Source organism: Bos indicus, chromosome 14, assembly GCF_029378745.1.
Source record: "Bos indicus isolate NIAB-ARS_2022 breed Sahiwal x Tharparkar chromosome 14, NIAB-ARS_B.indTharparkar_mat_pri_1.0, whole genome shotgun sequence".
In the NCBI taxonomy this organism is placed as follows: Eukaryota; Metazoa; Chordata; class Mammalia; order Artiodactyla; family Bovidae; genus Bos; species Bos indicus.
In genome coordinates this window covers 64,628,582-64,651,640 of record NC_091773.1, presented here as the reverse complement: position 1 = coordinate 64,651,640, position 23,059 = coordinate 64,628,582, and the positions used below count along the sequence as shown (strand labels likewise).

General features: G+C 38.5%; 1 protein-coding gene across 4 annotated transcripts in view; it reads right to left on the bottom strand.

Moving 5' to 3' along the window:
• The window catches only part of RGS22 (regulator of G protein signaling 22), a 143,300-nt gene that overhangs the window by 50,192 nt on the left and 70,049 nt on the right, over positions 1-23,059 (bottom strand). The window lies entirely within an intron of this gene.

Here is a 23,059-nt window from a genome sequence, read left to right as displayed (position 1 = left end):
TTTTCCCCTATGTTCATGACATTTCTAACACATTTGTGCTTACTTTACAAAGTAGTTTGAAATACCGTTTTGGAAAAAAGAGGCAAGAATACACCAGGGCTGAAAACTGGCTATCAGTGTTCTAGCTCTAGAGACCCAACAGACTACCTGCCTCACCAACTGAGCTGCACTCTCCATTTGGAGTCCAGTGCTGATGGACATATTGTTCTTTAAGTCTTATATATTTGCCCTAACCCATGCACCTTTTCTGCTTGATAAACTCTGAGTTATTCTTTAAAAACTGATATGGATTTATCCTCTTCTAGGAACACGTCACTCATATCCTTCTCTCAAGATCATACTTTCTACTAGGACACCTATCACACTACAATGTAATTATATATTTATGTGTCTTCTCTTCTAGAACAAGGTCCTTGAGCACAAATATTGTAGCTTAGTTTTCTGTGATTCTCCAACTCCTAAAACTGTTCTTGGTAGAGAGTAGATGCTATAAATGTACTGATTCCACAGAAAAGACTAATCATTTTTGTCTTGGAATAGGGAAGGAAAAGGTTCAGAAACCCTTCCAAAAAAAAAATAAGCTTCTTCCTTAATCTTTAATATGAATCTTTATGATGAGTTGGAGTAAGTCAGACAAGAGAAGGGAGTTGATGATGGATAATTCTAGAAGAAGAAAAATATGGCCCAAGGCATGGAGATCTGAGGAAGTTTTATAACCTATGGAGAGAATCTAGGCTTCAAGTAGATAACTGGCTAAAGGAAAGAGGAGGAGAAGCGGGCAACAGAGGATGACATGGTTGGATGACATCACCGACTCAGTGGACATGAGTTTGAACAAACTGCGAGAGTTAGTGAAGGACAGGGAAGCCTGGTGTGCTGCGGTCCATGGGGTCGCAAAGAGTTGGACATGACTTAGTGAATGAACTACAACAAAAAAAGAGGTAGAATAAGAGAGGATGCTATAAAGGGAGATAAGCTCCAGAGCATGGATATGATCTGTCATCTTTTGGTACTTTGAATTTTTACCTGAAGATATAAAATGAGGAATCTCTGAGGAGTGACATTATTAGGTATGAATTGTAGAAACAAATCACGGTAATATCATATGGATGAAATGGTTTGAGTAGATCAAAATTTAAGGCAGCTTAGAAGTTAAAAATTTTAATAGCCAGACAAAAAATTATAGGCCACCTTCATCTCTTACTTGCTTTTTTGCAATAGCCTCCTAACTGGTCCTCTCAGGTTCTGCTTTGCTTCCTTATGGTCTTTTCTGACCACAGCAAACAGAGAAATTCTTTTGTGTATCACTCCTCCATTCAAACTCTCTAGTGACTGCCCATCTCACAAGTACAGCAGCCGAAGTCCTTATAAGTACCTATAATTAGAGTTTGGGGACGTTTCTCAGTGCTGAGAAGACAGGGATTATAGTTCAGGACCTGCCAGTGGGGAAGCCCCTGTAAACACCACAGGCTCTCAAAACATCCTAAGAGCAGGGGTGGGCCAGATACACACTCTGGCCTAGAGTCTTTAAAGTGCCAAGTGAAAATAACTGCTAACCTGTAATTCTATACCTAGGAAAAAGTTCCCCTCTAAAATGAAAAGAAAATAAAGATGTCATAAGTCAGTAAACAAAACCAGAATTCATCACCAGCAGACACACACTAAACAAATACAATCAATTAATTAAAGGGAGGCCCTGGACAAAAGCAGGATGGAACAGAGAACAGCAGAAAACACAAATATTTAGGGAAATACCAATGCATATTGATTGTAAAATATAATAATAATGAATAAGGTCAGAGGAAACAGTAACAGAGCCTAAGAAAAAGAAGTCAGAATTGAAGGTTCAGAATTAAGTGCAATTGAAATGACCAACCATGAAGCTCGCTATAGGCAGAAAAGCAAATGAGGTTAGAGTCAGGGTAGTAATACAATTACAAGCAGGCAGGATATCAAAGAACTAGAAGCAAAAATAAAGGAAAAGCACTGTAAATGGCTAAAAGGGAGGACCAAAAAGTTCAGTATATAATAGGCATTCAATAATACTTGCCAAATAAATGAATGGAAGATAGTTGTCTCAACTGAAATTACAATCTGAAAGGGAAATTTCAGAGTTCAAAAATTTTAAGCTGGAGTACTTCCAAATTATCCTGAATTCTGGTATATGGCAATCCCTATTGTTAGCTTAGAAGAAATGGAGATAAAAGACATTAATATTGGGTAAGTTAAGGGAACACTCTAGCATATAGATTATAAGGATTATTTGTATGGATGTTGAAAAAGCTTCAAAATGAGAAAAGAGAAAAAGTAGGGAGAAATTTCATGAGTCATGTATTGAAATTTTCTAGGAAGATAAAGAGAACTTAAAAGATCTTTAGATAACATTAATGAGGTTAAGGAGAGGGGAAATGAGAAGACAATAGACTTCAAAATTCTTGGAAGTTATTAAAAGATGATACCAGAACCATAGCAGAGAACATCTTTTTCTTCCTAAGTGTTGTGAAAGACAGGAGAAGGGGCATACTTAAGAGTCATTCTGGATATTCTATTTAGTTAGAAATAATAAATTAAATTTGCAATCTGGAAAATCCGTTCCCTAAAACATAGGTTCCTAGCCTGCTGGATTTAATAGTTGAAAGTGAACCATACTCTTCCAAATGATTCTAAAATATTCAAAATGAAAATTTCTTCATACATACACGACAATTTTTTTCTAACCTTGGGAATTGTTTAGAAGAATGACCTAAATCTAACTTGTTTAATAAGCTAAGACTGTATCAGATTGAAATCTACTCTTAAACTTTTCTAAATTAGAAGTTTTAAAAAGTGTACTAATTAAAATAATGTCTATACTAAGGTTGGAGAAGGAAATGGCAACCCACTCCAGTATTCTTGCCTGGGAAATTCTATGGACAGAGGAGCCTGACAGGCTGTGTCCATGGGATCACAGTTAGACAGGACTGAGCAACTGAGCACATACTAAGGCAAGTTAAGAAACGAAGACTAACTTGATGAAATTAACAACATTAAAAATATCTCCAGAATTTGTTTCAGTAATTTCAGATTTACCCAAAGGAAAGTAAACTTGACTCCCCAAATTACATAAGTTAAAATCAGTTCTTGGGGACGTCCCTGGGCGGTCTAGTGGTTGAGAATCCACCTTCCAGTGCAGGAGACACGGGTTCATCCCTGGTCAGGGAACTTGGGGACTGAGATCCCACATGCCCTGGGGCAGATAAGCCTGTGCACTGCATCTACTGACCCAGGCACCTTGGAGCCCAAGCGCCACGGCTAGAAATGCCTGTGCGTCACAACTAAGATCTGATGCAGCCAAATAAATAAATATTAAAATAAAATAAAATCACTCCCTATTTAGCAAAAAAAGAAAAAAAAGTTTTTATTATCGGCGCAGGAATATCTTCTAATGACAAAATAAAGCAACTTCTTTGTCACTGGGTCAGCTACATTCAAAACTGTATTTTAAGAAGACTGACATGCCACATACCAAACTCTTTGTATAGACATCAGAGCGATCCCTTTGATTTAAAAGCATTAACAGTGAAGGGGATAAAGTACAAAAGCAGCTGAAATGGTGACTCCAGTAACAGTGATAGAAGTGGCTGTCAGCTTCTGGAAGACATCCAAATCACTTCCTTCCATTCCCAGTCTTGCCTTCACTCCTAGTGTCTTTTAAGATCTACTACTACCCACAGTCCTATAAGAGACTCTACATGCCGTTTATATACTCTAGCATACCTTCTGGAATTTTGCCTTATGATTTTCTTCAGAATGACCTTCACTTCTCCTTGTTGTTCAGTTGCCAAGTCATGTCTGTCCGACTCTTCATTACTCCATGGATGCTGGGCTCCTCTGTCTTCCACTATCTCCCAGAATTTACTCAAATTCATTTCCATTGAGTCAGTGATGCTATCTAATTATCTTATCTTCTGCCACCCTCTTCTCCTTTTGCCTTCAATCTTTCCCAGCATCAGGGTCTTTTCCAATAAATCAGCTCTTTGCATCAGGTGACCAAAATACTGGAGCTTCAGCTTCAGTTTCAGTCCTTCCAATGAATATTCACGGTTGATTTCTTTAGGATTGACTGGTTTGATCTCCTTTCTGTCCAGGGACTCTCAAGAGTCTTCTCCAGCAACACAAAACAAAATCATCAATTCTTAGGTGCTCAGCCTTCTTTATGGACCAGCACTCACATCCATATGTGACTAGGGGAAAAACCATAGCTTTGACTATATGGACTTGGTTGACAAAGTGATGTCTCTGCTTTTTAATATGCTGTCTAGGTTTGTCATCGCTTTCCTTACAATGAGCAAGTGTCTTTTAATATCATGGCTGCAGTCACTGTCTGCAGTGATTTTGGAGCCCAAGGAAATAAAATCTGTCACTGCTTTCACTTTTTCCCCTTCTATTTGCCATGAAGTGATGGGACTAGATGCCATGACCTTAGTTTTTTGAATGTTATGTTTCAAGCCAGTTTTTTCACTCTCCTCTTTCATCAAGAGACTCTTTAGTTCCTCTTCACTTTCTTCCATTAGAGTGGTATCACCTGCATATCTAAGGATGTTGATATTTCTTTTCTCCTGGCAATCTTGATTCCAGGGCTTCCCCGGTGGCTCAACAGTAAAGAATCTGTCTGCAATGCCAGAGACATGGCAGGAGACATGGCAGGAGCTGCAGGTTCAATCCCTGGGTTGGGAAGATCCCCTGGAGAAGGAAATGACAACCCATTCCAGTATTCCTGCCTGGAAAATCCCATGGACAGAGGAACCTGTCCATGGGCAGGCTACAGTCCACGGGTCGCAGAAGAATCAGACATGAGTCAGACACAGCTTAACAACAATAACAAATAATACAAGATGTTATTTGTTATTGATTCCAGCTTGTGATTCATCCAGCCCAGCATTTCCCATGATGTACTCTGCATATAAGTTAAATAAGCAGAGTGACAATATATAGTCTTATCATACTCCTTTCCCAATTTGGACCCAGTCAGTTATTCCATGTCCAGTTCTAACTGCTGCTTCTTGATCCACATACAGGTTTCTCAGGAGACAGGTAAGGTGGTCTGGTACTTCCACCTCTTTAAGAATTTTCCACAGACTGTTGTGATCCACACAGTCAAAGGCTTTAGCATAGTCCATGAAACAGAAGTAGATATTTTTCTGGAATTCCCTTGCTTTTTCCATAATCCAATGAATGTTGGCAATTTGATCTCTGGTTCCTTTGCTTCTTCAAAACCCAGCTTGTACATCTGGAAGCTCTGTTTACATACTGCTGAAGCCTAGCTTGAAGGATTTTTAGCATAACGTTGCTAGCATGTGAAATGAGTGCAATTGTATGGTAGTCTGAACATTATTTGGCACTGTCCTTCTTTGGGATTGGAATGAAAACTGACCTTTTCCAGTTCTGTGGCCACTGCTGAGTTTTTCATTTTACCATTTACTGTATCAGTAGCACAGCTTCCTCTCTGACCATTATTCACCAAGCTTTCCTTTACTTTTAGCACAATCTGCAGCTTCTTCTTGCCCTCTAAATAAACTGTGCACCACCACTACTTTCTTACGTAGATGGAACTAAAGACTGGCCATCATTTCACCCACACTCTTAAAATACCCTCAATTTCTCCCACCTCAATCTTCTGCTTTGCCAAGGCTCAATTCTGGGCCAGCCTAATAATTTATTCATTTTTCCAATTCTATCCTCAAGAACCCAATAAAATCTGTGATAATTGGTTCCATTATAAATAGACTTTAAAAAACAAAAGCAACAACAAAACCTCAACTGTGACTGCAGAGCTTGGCAGAATTTTGTTTATTTCTCAACTCTGCCATGCTCTTTAAAGCTCTCAACTGTACCCTTATGCTTCTCCATGTTCAGTGGACTTTATCTTCCACTTAACTGGGAAAACCACTGGTATGAATGTCCTCAACTTTCCTCTCAAGAGCTTTCTTCAAAATCTTTCTCTTTCCTCTGATGTTTCAACGGACTTCTTTCCAAGGCTAAATTACTCATTTGTGCTCTTGACTCCACTTTCACATAACACTGCAACACCAATTACACCCTTAACCTACCTTTCTATTGATATCATCTCTTTCCAAATGCTTCAAAGGTATTCAAGCCAAGCATCTCTCCCCTTCTTAAATATTTTCCCTATTTTGTCCACAAATATCACCCCCTTTCTCTCTTTCCCTTTCCTACAAAACTTCATCCTTCCTTTTCTCTCATTCCTCAATCTATTGCAATCTGGTTCTCATGCCAATGAAACTGATGCCCAAGTCCTCAGAGAACTACATAACTGCCAGTTCAATAGTTTCCCTCCTTAATCTTCACCCTACTTGACTCCTTACACAGCTTTAACACAGTTGACTCTCCCCTGCCTTCAACACTTTCTCCAAATTCTCTGCCAATTTCCATTCTTAGGCTCCTGTGTTGATTCCTCTTTATCCATATCTCTGCCTCCTACAAAGAAATCATTCTTTAAAGTCCTATGTTCAACTTTTAATATATTTTCTTCTTAATTCACATTCTCTCAGTTTCTGACACATGCCAGGCACTCTCTCAAAGGACTTGGGTGCTCTATGACTTCTCTGTACTCCACCCTCATCTTCTCTTCCCCTTTGCTGAGCTTCTATTAAATATTTATCCTAAGGGACTGAGTCTTCCTTGACTCCTGAAGTCTGGCTTAGGTATGATTCTTATGTGTGCTCATAGGACCTCTATCTGTATGTTTCTCCCACTGCACCATAAACTCTGTGAAGACATATTTGATCTCCTTTATTACTGTATCCCTACCAGCTACCATAATGCTAAATTTTGAATGAATGAATGAATGAAAGACTTCATGCATTCACTTCATGCATTCTCATAGACTTAACAATCAACTCTATGTGGAAGAAACCCAAATATATACAACTTTAGACCTGATTTCCTTCCTGAACTGAAAACCTTGGCTAAGAGCTGTCTACTTGCTATAACTACATGGATAGCCTATGGACCCTCAAACTCAATGACTGAGTAATATAACTCATCTATTCTCCCAAGCCTCTCTGGGTTTCGAGTATTCATTACTTAACATATCATTCACAGAACCGTCTTTGACCTTTTCCCACTTTCCTCTCCTCCCTCTCAAATGCCAATCCTATAAATTTAATTCTCTACACTAAAACAATGAGAAACTGACAAGTATAAAAATATAAAGAGGAAATAAGGGGCAGCAGTTCCATCCCACCAAAAACAATAAAATGCTGTCTTCTGGTCAAGCTCAATCAGACCGTTTTCAGGTCACTTCCTGCTTCCTGACCTCAAACTCATACTGTGCTCTATAAAGCCACAGGCGTCCATGTACACTTGATGTTGTCTTTCGTCTATTTTGTTCCAGTTTTACTGGGATATAATTGACCCGTAGCACTGTAAAAATTTAAGCTGTACAGCATAATGATTTGAGTTACCTATATCAGGAAATAATTACTACAGTAATTATTAACAGTAAGTTAACATCCATCATCTCAGATAGAAACAAAAAGAAAATAAAAAGAATTTTTTCCTTGTGATGAGAACTATTAGTGTCTACTCTCTTAATTTTCATATATATTATATAGCAACATTAACTATAGTCACCACGGTGCATATTACATCCCTAGACTTTATCTCACAACTGGAAATTTGTCCCTTTTGTCCACCCTCATCCAATTTTCCCTCCCCATACCACCCACTTCCAATGACCACAAATCTGATCTCTTTCTGTGAGTCTCTGTTTTTCACAAATGATTTAACTGCATATCTCAGTGTCTCAAGGAGCTACAGTTAGGGTGCCATGTGACTTCATTCTAGTTTAAGCCTACTGTCCTGGTATAATTATTACTAGTTTCCTTTTTATTTTCAAAAGAATCTTGGTTTAGATGATAAATTATATGGTCTCTCCATATTTAACTGCCACCAGTTTTATAAAATTAAAGTTTCTCTGAAACAAGATTCCCAGAAGTGCTGAGCACTTATTTAAAGCTAAAAATAAAGAAAGGCAGAATATTCCTTTCTATGAAACATGCATCTGTCTAATTTGCAATCATATGAATTGAATAGCTGAAGCTACTGAAGCTATGAATTGAATATCAAAAGCCAAAATCCCAAAACTGGAATATTTTATGTGAAAGTTGGATTGAAGCTTTACAGACTTCCCTATTAAGAATAAATGCTCTAAATGAAAATCTTAAAAGGAATTTTAAAACACTGCCCCTCTCTGATCATACCTAAACCTAGGTATTTGCCCTCCCACTTTTTGTTTGTTTTCTTGCAGCTAGTTTATCAGAACACTGTTCATTATCACCTAAATAACTTTTCTTTGATCAAGTATCAGCCCCTGCTATGATAATCCTAGCTAGCATAATGATATCCCCTAGCATATGATAATCCCCTGCTAGCATAATCCTGACGAGTAATACACCCCCCTCGCCTTCCAGATTCTTCACCAGTTTTATTATAAAATCACAGAACTGGAAGCCTTAGAAAGGGGTTGGAAGTCTACACTGTGCAGCTTTACTGGCTTCCTCTGAGGCTTGGTCTCTGGTCTCTCCCTCTTCCTCACCTCCCAAGGTGGGTGGGGACAAAGACGGTTAAGGGGGTAAAGAGAAGAAAATTGATCTGTCAGTCCTTAATAAGGCCAAACAATAAGTCTATAGTGCATTCAACTTAATTTTGCCATTAAAATCTGAGAATGTCTTTCTATGTTTCTAATAATCCAGAGATAATCTTTAGGTGGATAACTGACCAACTGATAATATATAACAAACACATATATATAACAAAATATCTAACAAAGGGATACAATCATATATGTGAAACAAAATTAAAAAGTTGACACCTTTTGTTGTTTAGTTGCAAAGTCCTGTCATGCTCTTTGTGAACCCATGGACTGTGGGGGGCACCCCCCCCTGGGGGCCCCGGGGCCCCCCCCCCACCTCACCAGGCTCCTCTGTCCATGGAATTCTCCAGACAAGAACACTGGAGTGGGTAGCCATTTCCTTCTCCAGGGGATCTTCCCCAACCAGGGATCGAACCTGTGTCTCCTGCATTCACAGGCAAAGTCTTTACTGCTGAGCCACCAGGGAAGCCAACAACACCTTTAAGATCTCTATAAAGATGGTGCAAATCATTTTTAAGTTGATGTAAACTGACTTTAAAATGGAATATAAAGATTATGGTCTATTATACCTAATAAACAATATAGTCTAATTATGGGTTAGAAGAGGCTTCCCTGGTGGCTCAGATGGTAAGGAACCTTGCCTGCAATGCAAGAGACCTGGGTTTGATTGCTGCGTCAGGAAGATGCCCTGGAGAAAGGAAGAGCAACCCACTCCAGTATTCTTGCCTAAAGGATTCTATGGACAGAGGAGCCTGGTGGGCTATAGCCCATGGGGTCACAAAGAGTCCACCACAACTGAGTGACTAACACACACATATGGGTTAGAAACTCACTGTTTAAGAATCCTGGATCACTTGCTTTTTATTGGCCACCCAGTTTGTCCTTTCTAGCCACTGAGGAAATAACAATGTAGCTAATGTTGGAGGAGAAAAAGCTCCCTTCATATCCGAGTCAGCTACTCTGACTCACATTAAAGCTGAGATTCACTCAAGGCACAGCTGTGGCCTACATGATTCCAATTTAAACACTAACCTGTGATGCTTTAACAACCCAGCAGGGAAGTTTTTGAGAAGGGATACAAGCACTGCCTGTCTGTGATCAGACTGCCTGGCACTGCACTCAGCATGGCTCTCTCTAGACCTCATCTCTCCTGGAGACACTCAAAGGTTATGTAATCAGGAAATGCACCACGGGCGGCTTGCCCGGCCCTGCTCTACACCTGTGTCTGTGACTCACTCTCTTGGCATCTGTATCGGATATGGGGGAAAAAAATCAACGCCTCCCCCTGAAACATGTCTTAGGGTCTTGAAATTCTGGAAGTTAATTTTCTTGTTTAGCTAAACTCTCAAGCCTATGATGAAAAAATAGATGGAGGATAGATACCTTGGAGACAGGAGGAAGAATGGAATTGGAGAGTGGAATGGTGAAACAAACTGGGAGAAAAGAAGAGAGAAAGAGAAAGGGAGGAAGGGGAGGGAGGGAAACATTTTGATAAATGTTTGTCTTCTAAAGGATAGTGAGATGACAAACAGATTTACTCTGAATACACATTAGCTTTTTGGAATTATAGGGAAAAATATAAAAATGTTTCTGTTTGCCTCTTCAAGGAAATCGCAGATGCTTCATTACTTAGAGCTAATATCCTGAACACAACAGCTGTATTGCGCTACATAGGAGATGGCTCAAATTAAAACATGACATTTCCCGTTGCAATTTATATTTTTTCCAATGCTAAGATATTTTCTGTGCAATATTTCAGAATTGCCACTTAATAGTTTTCAAAATCAAGCGTGTTATGAGCATATTCTTGGATGAAAGTAGACCCCAATCTCCTTTTAAATATATCACAATGCATTCCAGGCTTGGTATTCCAATATTTTATTGATTCTCATGGACCCTGGAACATATTGATGCTTTCTTACTGCATCATAAAGTCTAGATGAACATACTTGAGGAAGGAGAATTTGGGATTTATTGAGTTTATTCTTGTTTTTTACAGTGTAAAAAAAAAAAAAATGAAACAACTTCCAAAACTATCTGTGCTATTTGGATTTCTTTTTGTACCAAAGACTAAATGATGACAGCTCTGGGGTTAGATTCCAATTATCATGCTGTAGAAGCACCCAGCAAAGTACTCTCACTGTGCCAAAGGTGAGCACAGTCTTTGGGAAAGCATCTTTTCCATAAGTAGGGGCCATTTGATGAGCTGCAGCTTGACACTCATCTGTGTTCCAATGAAAATAAGAACGATTTCTGTGTAGCCTTAAAAGGCAAAGTCAAGACTAACACCAAATGTTGTAGCACATGTGTTGATTTGCTATGTTACATTTCAGCTGTTAGTTATGTTAATGGAACAGTTTCACATAATTCGTCTTAATGTATTTATTTTAATGATCATATATATATGTATCTTTCCCTGATTGCCTGGTAACACTGATTGCATGATGTTCTGCTGTCACCACCAGGCCAGGGCTGGAAGTAAGAAAAAAGAGAAATGTAAAATTTCAACTGCAGAACTGTATGACGTAAAATGAGTCCCTCAGTACACTAGATACAAGATGTGTAAAAACCTATATGCTGTGAGATCTTAACACCTGACTACAGGACAACAAGCAGAGCATACCATCAGGTTAATAAAACCAGGGACATCTAAAAAGTAGATTTTCAAAATAACCTATTAAAGTATTCCAAAAATTAGGAGAAAACATTCAGGCTTCAGCATTCAGTGTCATTAGCAAGTCCTTTTTTCTTAGATCCATTACTCCACTGCAGTGGTAAAAGAAGGAAATCTAATCATGTAAAGCTACACAAAGATATGTATCTTTCACTGTCTTCTATTAATAGTAATTGTCCAACTGCCCACCAAGAGAGTGGAGGAACTGTAAAGCTGTCTGCTGTTGCTATTTCCTTCGACTTACTGGGAGGTAGCATTAGGGTCCTGCCAGATGGACTAACAGGGTGGTATCAAAGACCTCGCTAGCCCCTGGGAAGAAGAAATAGCCCATAAAACCCATGGCACTATTAGATATACTCAAAAGACGAAAACAACTTTAGCTACTGAAATATACGAAGATTTTCCTTTCCCCCAGTTTATACTAAAGAAATTGTGCGGGCTCTGCAGAGTCTAGAGCAAAGATAATACTCTTTGGTAGGTGCAGGCGACGGGTTCGTAGGCATTCTCTAACGGGTAGAGGAAATTATTTGACAGTGAAGGGTCAGGGTCTCCAGGAATAACATTACAGAAACATAAGGCTGAGAGGATCAGAGTGATCCTTTTCCCCTGTCATTCTCTCTTCCTCTATTGTGTGCTGCAGCCAACTCACAAAAGCTAATTCATGAATTTTCAGGTATTTACTGAATGGGGTTGTTAAATTCAATCACTATCAAAAATTGTATAAACTTACAATTATATAAATTACATTAAAAACAAAGATAACAAATACTCAAAACCCATTACTTCCTCATGATTTCACTGTCTTAGGACTGTCCACTCTCTTGAGGTTATTTACCACTACTCTGTCTGGTGAGAATACTACAGACTGGTGGCTGCTGGGCCTCTCCTCCCAACTCTGGGCTCAGTAATGCCTCGTGGGAGCTTGAAATCATCCACGGGGACAGTATTTACACCCTGGAGATCAGCAAATGCTACAAATCAGGGCTGCTTCGCTGCCACTCAGAGAGGTGGTTATTAAACATTTATCATCATACCACTGACTATAAGGCAAAGATATTTCACTTTTCCTGTCAGGATTACTAAAGAAAGAGAAATAAAGTTGGAAAAAAGCAAATGACACCAACTAATTCAAATGCTGGAGGCAAAGCCACATACCAGAATATACTAATTCAGGCCAGAATGTGCCAATTTATAACACAGTTTACTTCAGTAATGTTTAACTGGCGTCCATCTGTAAAAATAAGGCTACAGTAAAGTTCTTTTTCATAGTTAAAAGTCAAACTACAAGAGCAGGACAAGTAAGTTTTTCTTTGAAATTGTTTACATTCTGAATAGTCTTTATTTAGAAAATGGCAAAGTTAAGCTTCAAATGTTAAATTTAACTTCAGTCTGATTAGTAAATCAGAATAGGTAAGAGTTTAGTTGGGAAGAGCTTGTTAATGTGTCCTCATGAGAAAGTACAAGGAGCAGCTACAAAGAAGAACCATTAAAACATAATGAGAAATAAAACTGGTACTAATGGATCTTGATGTAGTGTCTGGACCCCGAAGAGACCAAGATCATTTCACAGACAATCGCAGAACACAACAGAACAGATGTCCACTACATTGTAATAACAACAAAAAACCATATTACTGTACTTGAAGGCAAACAGCAAGTAACGTGGGATCTTCTCAACTGAGCTCAATAATTCCATCCTTGGAATTCATATAAAAAAAATGAAATGAAACTGTGCTCCAAAAAGCTAAAGGCAAAGAGTCCCTGGAGGGGTTTATAAAAGGAATGTAAATGCCTTGATATGGGACACTTTCAGAAATCACAAAATATTTACTTCAACAAAAAGAAAAGTCTGTTTTCATAACTTCACAGCTCTAGCAGCATAGAACATCATTATCTGAGTTCATATGAGGCAGAAAAAAGAAAATAACGAGCAAGTTCAAGCAATCCAATTTTTTTTTCTGTAAAAGGAGGAAAAAATGATGATTTTTAATGACCTCTCATATCCCACAAGAAACTCAAAAACATTACTGAGGAGCTATGCCGAGAGGGAATAAATTACAGATGGAGCTTTCCACAAATGGATTTTTATGTGAAGGACATTGGGGTTTTTCAATTAGGAATCTTAAAGATGAGATCTAGAGATTGCAACATCCTGATACTGAGGCAAACTACTGCAGAGATCAACATGAGACAGAGTTGCACAAAAATGATAATGTGATGACAATCAAACACAGAATTTCTGGCAAGTACTCTGACTCTAGTAAGTAGAATTCAACGCAGAAGAGAACCTAAGAAAATGCCAATAGGATAAAAGTGTAAAACAAACTTGAATCATTTTGGACAGAAAGAAAAATCAAAAGGAAAAACAACATGTTAAGTAAAGCCAAAAACAAACCACAAGCTCAAGGGACAAAATAGACTAGGCTTAAGACTGATTTGGGCCATTGCTTAAGGTATTTTAAGCAAAACTGATTAAGTATATGATGGAATAAAATCACAAAAAGAATTATTACTAAGGCATTTAGGAAACCTAAGCAACAAATAAGGATTTTATTTTCTATAATTTTTTAATTCATTTAAAAAAAAATTTTAACGGACAAAAGCAATATATATATATATTTTTTGAAACTAATGGAATTATTTAGCCTTTAATAAAAATAATTCCTTGAAAAGTGAACAGAGAATACTTCAATGAGAAAAGTATTATATTATTAACATTTTTGGCCTAAAAATCCTGCCTCACAGAGAAGCTAATCCATGCCAACAAAGTATAAAAAACTGATACTAAAACCAGCATATTGAGGAATTACTTTACAGTGAGAAAATCAACCACCAAACAGGTGGGATATTGACATTCACCAGCACAGCACCTTGGAAAGCAAGCTCAAGTGTAGCAGGTTGCTTCGAGTCAGAATAAGTGAAGTTAACTATGCTTCTATGAATTTCTTTCTTTCCGGAGCTATCAGGCTGACACTGTGCACACAGGAGCAGCTGGCTGAGTACAGCACTTCAAGTGCAAGGTCAAGGACTAGTCCGTGACACCTCCCTTTCTGGATGCTGCTGCTGACCAAAGCCTGTTCTTACCTGGGACTCTTCTCCTTTAGATGTACAGGTACATTCATTACAAGTGTTAAGACCTATGAAGCCATTCTGTCTCTAGACAACTGCTCATATCCCTTCTGAATTAGTACACACTGATTTAACAGTGTAAGTTTCAGAAAGCAACCTTGTTTCTGAGTTCAGTGAGGAGGGAGGAGACACAGAGATTTCACTGTTGCTCCAGTGAAGCTTGTAAAAAGCTCCTTATTAACAGCAATCTTAGACTATAAACATAGCATGTCTGGAAAGTCAGGATTTTGATCACTGTTGAAGCTGGGTGATGGTACATGGGGCTCATTAAGTTATTTTATCAACATTTTTTTAAAAAAATTAAAAACACCTGGCTGGTAGTCATTTATAAATAATCAATTATTATCTATAATTAGGTTCATACTAATAATATATTGCTAAGAATGTAAGCCTGCCAATGACTTCATTCAGTCCTTCAAAAATACTACAGCACCTCTTAGATGATGCAGCTTCAGTTCTGAATACACAAGGTGAAGAAAGCAGACTGTCTTCTTGGAACTTATAGTCCAGTGGCAGAAAATGCTAACGGTGAAATCTGATATTCAATATTGACAACATTTTAAGATATCAAAGTGAAAAGTTAAACACGGTAACCACTAGCGGTAAAGAATCTGCCTGCAATGTGGGAGACTCAGGTTTGATCCCTGCAGAAGGGAACGGCAACCCATTCCAGTATTCTTGCCTGGAGAATTCCATGGACAGAGGAGCCTGGTAAGCTACAGTCCATGGGGTCACAAAGAGTCGGACATGACTTACCGACCAACACTTTCACGTTCACACTTTCAATAGATTTGTTCAATAAATAAACAGAGACTTCTTAGTATAGAGTCTGGAGTCAAACCTTGGTTCTAATTCCAAGTTCACTTAACCACCAAACGGAAAGTCTTGCCTTAGGAAATTACTCAGCTTCTCTAACAAGTCTATAAAATGGACAAACACTAATATCTACCTCTTAGAACTGTCCAAGAACTAAATAAAATTACCCATGTAAAGTGATTTCCATAGAACCCGACAGATAGTTAACATTAAATAAATGAAGGTCAGGTACACTGATAATTATGGTTTAGAGAAGTTCAGGTGTTGATTTTTCTGGAAACAAAAGGATTGAAAGAGGATGTTTTTTGGTCCATAATCCTATAATATTCAGACTCTTAGGACTGAACACAGGTAGCTGGCATCAACATCAGGAACAGGTGGAACGAATGAATAACTGTGAGTCAGAAAGCTGGCTGCCACACGTGTGCTTCCTGAGTCCGCTAGCAAGTGCCGCAAGATGGGAAGCAAGACGAGAACCCTGTGGATTCCGTGCTCAGTGACTCATAGTGCTCAAAGAGTCCAAGCCCCGCTGCTACTTGAGACACCATCTCTCTGGTAACAAAAACAAATAATGTAACACCGCCTGAATAACAACAGCCCTGACACTCACAAACAACCTAATTATAAAGACACTGAAATTTACCATGGACCATTAAAGAGGTGCATGATTTTCCACATTTAATCATCACCCCAACCTTCCCCCTCACCCATGCCCATTCATCTTTCAAGAAACACAGCTTGATTCTTCATACTGCCGCTGTATGAAGAAATAATGATCTCTGTTAGTGCACCTGAAAATACACCATGAGGCGAGAGAAGGAGCACTTAGCTCATAGCACTTTAATGAAAATGTCAGGACCACCCTGAAGTCTTTAAGTCCTGCAAATGCCAGGCAAAGAGAGGAGCTAAACAATTAAGGTAATGGCTGACAGCAAGCAAAGGAAAAACTAAGCTGATTATCAAAAAAAAAAAAAAAAAAATCTTCAACACTGCCTCTCTTATGCCATAAAATTTTTTTCAAAGGAATCTGTGGTAACACCCAAGGTTTCGGTTACCTAAAATTAGCTCAGGCTTCATTGGAAAACATTGTCAGGATAATGAAAATTTTATAGAGAAAAAGCTACAGTCTCATCTTTCTCAATCTTTCTAGGACTCTCTGGAAAAACAGGCAAAAAAGAGCACATTCTTGAACTTTGACAGCATTTGGGTGATAGCACCTGTATGGGCTTTGTTTCCAAAGTGCTCCCAGCATGGATCAGAGCCTTGTGTATAGAACTGTTTGATAAATGCTTGTGGAAATATCTAGAATGTTTTTAGGCTAGAGCAAATGTGCCTGTAATTGCTGGTCTAAGTGCTATGCAGTTCACATTTATTTCTTGTTTCCACAGTAATAGAAAACGGAGCAGGAACAAAGGGGTCAAATACATGGACATTCCTATAGAATCCTGAGGTAGGGCACAACTTGGAATGAACTTCATTTGGATCCACACTGTGCCTGAGATGACCCAATGGAAAAGATAAATGATTGGGGGCCAGAGAGGATGAGAAGGATAGCAGTAAATAATTGTTAAATGAGTATATTAATGAATTCTGCATTATTATTATATTGTAACTTATGGCTTCCTAAAAATATCAACAGACAGTATGGGTCTGATGACATTAACTTAGTCTTTTGGTTTCCTTTCTCTAAATGTAAGAGCCAACCCTTATAGACCCTGGGCACGTAGGGGTAGTTACTCAGATGGACTTATTTGCCCGGGGACCAAAGCTGATTGCTTTGTAGGGACACAGAAGCACAAGAGTCAATCATCACTTACTACAAGCATTCGGCCACATATTTCCAAGCTGTCAGATTACTGGGTGGTGATGCCAGGAATGGAACTTGCAAATGTCAAGATTTCATGTAGTATGATTAAAGATGATGGAAAGATATGAGATTTTGTCTAAAGTTACTGATATAAATAAAACTGGACAGTATAAGTTTTTTGTTTGAAAAGTTGTCACCCAAAAAACAGATTTATTTTGTATTGCTTCACAGGGTAGGAATATGACCAAAGGATAAGTTTTTGACTCAAAAATGAAAAAAAAAAGTAAATAGCTCCTTCCCTTCTTCAAGTATCTGAAAAGAAGTTGATTTTTTTTTTTTTTTAATGATAACCAACATTTATCTGCTGGTAAAGAAGGAACTTATGTAATTTTCACTTAAGATGCCATTCCCTGGAGAAGGAAATAGCTACCCACTCCAGTATTCTTGCCTGGAGAATTCCATGGACAGAGCCTGGCAGGCTACATGCCAGGAGGGGTTGCAAAGAGTTGGACACAGCTGAGTGACTTTCCCCTCCCCTAAGATGCCACTATCTCGTTTTATTTTAAACCTGGCTGACGTACCTCCATTTGTAATTATCTCTCTCCCCCACTACAGAGTAAGCTCTTTAAGCTGAGAACTTTGTCCTAATCATATCTGTATTCACAGAACATTACTTGGCACATAGCAGGCTCTCTGCTAATTAATTAAGTAACAATATTATAAAATATAGTTTACAAGGTTGTAGTTCTATGAAAAATGTTTTAAGTGATATTTTGAATCTCAGAATAAATTATAGTATTTAGTTGAATGAATAGCTATTGGTTTAGGAATTACTGTTCTTCCATCTTATTTGCTTCAGTTTCTTCAAATTCCTGTCTTCCTTCCCCATTAACCAGGTAATTGATAGAACTTTAAGTTCAGTTCAGTTCAGTCGCTCAGTTGTGTCCGACTCTTTGCGACCCCATGAACTACAGCACGCCAGGCCTCCCTGTCTGTCACCAACTCCTGGAGTCCACCCAAACTCATGTCCATTGAGTTGGTGATGCCATCCAACCATGTCATCCTCTGTTGTCCCCTTCTCCTGCCTTCAATCTTTCCCAACATCAGGGTCTCTTCAAATGAGTCAGCTTTCCGCATCAGGTGGCCAAAATATTGCAGTTTCGGCTTCAACATCAGTCCTTCCAATGAACACCCAGGGCTGATCTCCTTTAGGATGGAGTGGTTGGATCTCCTTGCAGTCCAAGGGACTCTCAAGAGTCTTCTCCAACACCATAGTTCAAAAGCATCTATTCTTCGGCGCTCAGCTTTCTTTATAGTCCAACTCTCACATCCATACATGACCACTGGAAAAACCATAGCCTTGACTAGATGAACCTTTGTTGGCAAAATAATATGTCTCTGCTTTTGAATATGCTATCTAGGTTGGTCATAACTTTACTTCCAAGGAGTAAGCGTCTTTTAATTTCCTGGCTGCAATCACCATCTGCAGTGATTTTGGAGCCCCCCAAAATAAAGTCAGCCACTGTTTCTACTGTTTCCCCATCTGTTTCCCATGAAGTGATGGGACCAGATGCCATGATCTTCGTTTTCTGAATGTTGAGTTTTAAGCCAACTTTTTCACTCTCCTCTTTCACTTTCATCAAGAGGCTCTTTAGTTGTTCTTCACTTTCTGCCATAAGGGTGGTGTCATCTGCATATCTGAGGTTAACATTAAGTCGTGACTCTAATAATACCTACTTACTTCAGAGTGCTCTGCATTAAACTACAAAATATTTTCACCTACATTATCTAATGCAGACCTTACCAAGTCCTCTGAGATAGACATGAGGTTTTATACGTAGAGCGGGGAAGGCAAAGTATAGCAATGAAGTAGGTTCTGCACCTCAAGTTTGAGCTTAATTTTGTTCCCAGCTATGAAATACTAGCAAGGGTAATATTTCAGAGATCTAGATTCTTCTTTATCTATAAAAATAGGTTACAAATGCTTCACATCCTAGGCATTCCCTGATGGCTCAGATGGTAAAGAATCTGCCTGCAATGCAGGAGACCCGGGTTCATTCCCTGGGTTAGGAAGATTCCCGGGAGAAGCGAATGGTTACCCACTCCAGTATTCTTGCCTGGAAAATTCCATGGACAGAGGAGCCTGGCTGGCTACAGTCTGTGGGGTCTCAAAGAGTTGGACACGACTGAGCAACTAACATTTTCACTTCACATTTTTACTATGGGTATTAAATTAGAAAATACATGACCACCTCTTGTAGAGACTCAAAAAACATACCTTTTTTTGGTATGTTGCCAGGTTAGATTACTTGAAAATTTTTTCTCTATAAACTGCCTAGAAATATTGGTAAAGTATAACTAATATCCTATTAAATGCATAGCTGGGGTAGTAAGGAAAATTACCATGGGTCAAAATTAAGGAGTGTACTGAAAACCAGGGTGCTAAACATGAGCTGATGATGAGACAACTACAGGGTGAGTTAAGGATGTGGGTGGTAAGAGCCACAGGGTACAGGAGGCAAAGCCTTGGGCCCTCACAAAGTGAAAATGTGACACTGACCCCCATAGACACACTATGGTCCTTGAAGGGTACACACAAAGTGAAATGGAGAGTGGGAAAAGATGTACCTATATATGCCTACCAAGCCCAAGAAACAAAAAGAAGCTTGCTTGTCTTGGCTTATACTGTGTATATATATATTAAAAAATATATATCTCCTGAGGATTCACTATCATGAGTTTATCATCATTTGGGTTTGGTTTTCAAGATTACACTTGTCAAATGAAGAAACTCCAAGATGATAAATTGGCATTAAAAACATGCCTAGCAGAAGCGCCACAGACAAAAATCTCACTATAAGAGCTCATAAGTCAAAATTACAAAACACACAAAGAAAGAATCCACCATGTCAGCAGAAATAATAAATAGAAGAATCAGTTCTCCCAAGAATTACAAATTGTGGAATTACTGGATACCATAGCAGCCAGACTCTAGGGTGGCTCCCGCAAACACAGTGTCGCCCAGTGTCATTCCCTCTCATAACTCTCTCCCCTGAAGTGTGGGCATAACATATGGCTTGCTTCTAACCCACAGAATAAAGCAACAGTGATGAGATTTATGTGCTTACGAGTACATGATTACATTACATGCTGGTATGTTACTTAATACCAGTTTTACTAAGAAACTATCATCCTTGCTGTTTTTTGAGAAATGAGCTGCCACACTGTGATCTGCCATGTGGAGAGCACCACATGTCAGAGAGCTGAAGTGGCTGCTAGCTAACAGCCAGCAAAAACTGAGTTCTTATTCTGGTGACCTGCAAGGAACTGAATGCTACCAACCATGTGAGTACCGAAGCAGACCTTTCTCCAGTTGAGCCCCAGATGAGCAACCGGTGCTGGTCAATATCCTGATTTACAGCCTTGTGGAGGACCCAGCAAAGCTGTGTCCAGATTCCCTACCTGTATTAACTGAGAGGTAATAAATGTGTGCTATTTAAGCTACAATGTTATATTAATATTCTCACGCAGGAATAGATAACACAGCTACAGACTATGAAACATGTTTAAAATGCTTAGAGATATAAAAGGAGAAATAAAAACATGAAGAAAAAGACAAAAAGATAAAACAACAGGAAGGTTTAAAAATACAAGTAGAATGTCTAATAAAAAAAAAAAAAGCAGTTCCTTAAATGATTTAACTCAATGGATGGGTTAAACAGCAAATTGAAATCTGCTGAAGAAATAATACATGAACCAGACAACAGATCAAAGAAAATTGATCTAGTTCGGTTTATAACATATAACACAGATGTTATAAGATGGAAAGACTTGAGAGACTAAGAGAGATATAAGATAGGCTGGAAAACACCAAAATTGACCAAAGAATCCAGAGAACACATTGATCGGAGAATCCAGCAAAACTAATTAGAAAGACTGAGAGAAATAATGGCTGAGAATTTTCCAGAATTGATGAAAGATATGATTCCTCAGATTCTAGAAACAACTTAGACCCAAGAAAGATAATTGTAGTAAATATATTGAGGTAACATGTAGAACCCCAAGGTCAAGGGGAAGATTATAAAAGCAATGATTAAAAAATCCTCCCTGAGAGGCGCAACAGCAAACTCTTCAATAATAGCAATAGAAAAACCATAACACAGAATAATATCTGCAAAGTGCTAAGAGAAAACTTCCCACCTAGAATTCTATATTCAACTAAATGATCAACGAGAGAACAGACATTTTCAGACAAACAAAACCTGAGAGATATTTTACCACTAGGAAATCCTAACAAAAAACCTATTAAAAGCTATTGTTCAGAAATCAAACCCAAACGAAGGAATGTGATGCAAAAACCAAGAGTAAGCAAGATACCTGTGCATGAATAAATCTACACAGCATTGGCTGTAATCAAAAATATACTCAAGACTACTTGGTGGTATAAGACAAATTAATATATAATATTCTGATCACTTTGCTATATACCTGAAATATCATAAATAAACTATACTTCAATAAAAAATGTGTTACCCTGATGTTCAATTCAAGACAAAAATCTCACATTGCTGCAAGAATATCTTTATATTAAACAGTACTGTGTGGTAAAAGTGCTGTGGATTTACCTAGCAATCCTCTTATTCCTCACATCCATTTCATTCTTATCTGCTCTCTTTACTCATTAGTTCCTACAATTTCCAAATAACTTTTCTCCTATGCGTTTATTTTTACTGTTTTTTCTCTCTTCATCCTTCCCATTGACTTTTAATTTTGAACATGTTTGTGTGTGTGTATGTGTAAACATTTATAATATTTCTGCACCATACAAGTTTACCAAATTTTTTTAAATCTCAATGTATATGCTATGGAAAGTGGTAATTTTTAAACGTGTAGTTTTTGTTAGGACACAGTTTCTTTTAAAGAGTTCTACAAAGATGGAAGAAGTCACAAAAGACAGTGGACCTGAGACCCACTCTATTCTGTCCTAGTGCTCGGTCACGAAGCAAGTTGTGCTTGTTTAGGCACTTACAAGTCATGTCTGACTCATTTGCGACCCCATGGATTGTAGCCTGCCAGGCCGCTCTGTCCACGGGATTTCCCAGGCAAGAATACTGGAATGGGTTGCCATTTCCTTCTCCAGGGTATCTTCCGGACCCAGGGATTGAACCCGAGTCTCCTGCGTTGCAGGTGGATTCTTTACTGCAGAGCAACAAGGGAAGCCTTACTGAAGCAAGTATGCGACATTAAAGAAAGCTGTAGGACTACTGGTGGCTCCTAACCTTGGCAGTGACAGATGGTCCCCTGGCAAGTTGTTGCTGGGATCAAAGACTGTATCTCTGAATCCTGGTGGTGATTCCAATCCCTCTTGCCAAGACCATTTCATTCGGTTTCTAACTGAACTATGCTGTCTTGAAGCTGTGCTGCAAAGAAACCTTCAGGATGTACCCAAGACTGTAGTTCAAACTCTTGGATCATAGCTCGTCATGCTAAGTCACTGTCACTGACCTCCCATCTAGTTTGCCTGCAGATATTTCTCCAATACTTCTTGAGGTAATAAAATTTCAAGGTAAGTAATTTGCTGATCAGCAAACAGAAAAGCATGTAAGTCTTTTATAATCAACTCTTGGTCTCTTACTATACAGTTTTTCAGATGTACAAAAACCAAATTCACAGCAACTTTAACGCAGTGCCAACTGTTCTGCCACTGGCATGATCAATCCAGAGATCTGTATTGTAAATGTACCCCTGAAGGAAGTTATACAGCATTTCTATTTTTGAATCTAAAGAAACAAAAGGTGTTTCATATTGTGAAACAAATCTATATAGGGTTATGGTATTAGAAGCAATTCTTACATCTGGAGACACAGAAATCTTGGATAATTAAAACCTAAGCCAATTTAGACAGCTGCTCCACTAACAGAAAAATAAAATAGCCACAGATGCAAAAAGCAAGCAAGTCAAAAAGATCACATGTTTT